The sequence below is a fragment of the Crocuta crocuta genome, unplaced genomic scaffold, assembly GCF_008692635.1.
Source record: "Crocuta crocuta isolate KB4526 unplaced genomic scaffold, BGI_CrCroc_1.0 scaffold619, whole genome shotgun sequence".
In the NCBI taxonomy this organism is placed as follows: domain Eukaryota; kingdom Metazoa; phylum Chordata; class Mammalia; order Carnivora; family Hyaenidae; genus Crocuta; species Crocuta crocuta.
The window spans coordinates 798,553-800,832 of NW_027533395.1; positions in this window are offsets into that span (position 1 = coordinate 798,553).

Here is a 2,280-nt window from a genome sequence, read left to right on the forward strand (position 1 = left end):
GCGCGCGCGGGGACCTAATCCATCAAATTGTCTACAAATTGTGAAGAAAATTCAAAAACCATATGGTCGCCAGCGCCGGCGCGCTCTGGGCTGCGGAGGGCCGCGGCCGCGCCCGCACCCGGAGCCGCGGGGGGCTGGGCCCGGCTATTGTCGCCTGTCAGCGGCCGCCCGGGTCCATTCGTCCCGGCCTTCATGGTCCGCGCTCCGAATTACAGACCCATCCATCCTGAGAGAGGGCGATTTATGTCGCCCGGGAGGAACCGGCCGCACGCCCGCCTGGCTGCCCCGCTGCCTCTTTCCTTCTTTCCTTCTCTCCTCTCTCTCTGTCCCGTTCCCTTCCCATTCCCTTTTGCTCCGTCTCTGGCTCTCCGTCTCTGGCTCCGTGGGAAGCTTTTCCTCTTTCTCCTCCCCCATCCACCGCCTTCTCTGTGGCTCTCCACTTTCTCTGCTTTTGGAGTGGCTTTCTGTGCTCCTTTTTCTGTTTCTCTCTGTCTTAGTTTCCTCCTGGACACGCACGTTCCCGACTCAGGCCCTGGGGCCCCATCGCCTGCCCGAGACCAGATGCGCCTTTCTCACATCAATTTTGCGGAGAAAGAGAGCCGCGCGGCCCGGAGGCGGGACCCTCCTTTGGTGACAGCGGCCACTCGCCAGCCCAGCGACAACAAAAGCCCAGAGAGAAACCCGCTCTGTCCGGAAAAGTGAAAGCCGCCTGCATCCCTGCCCCAGCCGCCCTCGGGGCGCGGGGACCCCAGAGAGCCCTGGGGAGATTGATGTCTCTGCCCCCAGTCAAGTTCAGGGGCCCAGAATTTGTGAATGTTACCAGAAATTCACCCCAACTCTCAGACGCTCTGGGCTCACATCTCCCTGGGCCCGTGTGCGCAATTCAGCTTGCCCTTGGTGCCTTCAGCCTCATTTTCCTCCCTCCCGCAAGGGTAAGGCCCTCCGGCGCCGGAACCCAAACTTGGAGCCCTCAGGCTGCACCCTGATGCCGACCGTGCTCTACCTGCGGTACACGGACGCCTTGCGCGCCCGGCACAGCGCGGGAAGAATGCCCTGGGGTGGGGGTGGGATGCACCAAACGCAGGGCAAGTACCCCACCCATCCACCCTTTACCCCCAGAAATTAATTTTCCATCCTTGGCGCCCCCGATGTGTGCACTTCCTCCCAGCAATGCACGCCTCACTTTTTACCCCGACCTGGCGAAGCCCGCTTCTCTCGCCCCCACCCTCAATTTGGTAGCTGCCGCGTGTTTGCGGACAAGAGGCGCTTTCGCCTCTGGCTTTCCTCTGGCCCATCATTCTCGCGCCTGCCCTGAAACTCCTCCAAATCTGCAAGGCCCAGGCAGCCGGCAACGAACAGCGGCGAGACACGGAGCCTGCCGCGGCTTCTCTGAACAGGGCCCACTCATTCAGACACGGTCACCGCCGGTTCTAATAAAATGGCAAAGACTTTATTTATCGGAGAAAGAGGCCTTGGGTACAGTCCGGAGAGGAGAGGGCAGGGCAGGAGCAGGGGAGGGGCACGCAGGACCCACCCTCATATCGAGTCACCCTTGTTTGGCCAAGTCGAGCTAGGAGCAGGGCGTTGGAGACTGCAAGACAGACCCAGAGCTGCGGAGGAGGTGGGGTGAGGGCTAAGGTTGGCCTCCTCTTAGTCTCTGTCACATGCAAAAATTTTCTAGAAAGAGTAAAAAATAATTCTAGGGCTTTGGGTTCTGTTTTAGTTGGTTGGTTGGTTGGTTGGATTTCCCCGTTTTGTCCCTAAGACCCGGACCCCAGCAGTCAATCCAAGGAAACCAGAGAGAGGAAGGGAGGAATCTTAAAAATAGCGTTAGTGGGCATGGGGGGGGGCAGAAACGGCGTCGAAAAACGGACTTCTGGAGACGTGGGTGGGGGGTAGAGAAAAGATCGATTTGAAACTTGCAAGTCAGGACCCGGCTGTCCCCCTCAGCCCCTTCCCACGCGGGGAAAAGGGGCAGATGGAAATAAAAGAAGTCAACTGCAATAGGCCTAGGGAGGCGAGGAGGAAGAGGGCCAGTGCATTCGCCACATGCAGAGAAAAATCAAAACAGTCGGGGCGGGCCCCCTCCTCGGACCGCGGGTTAAGCGTTCGTTACCCTCGATACTGCCTCGCCCTCAGCAAACCCGGCAGCCTGAGAGCTTTGAAAACACTGAAATCTCCGAGATTTTAAAAAATAAAAGAAAGAAAAACAAGTCAGGCTGAGGTGGGAAGAACCCGCTATATCGGTTTAAATATTTATACAGGAGCCATACAGAGTTG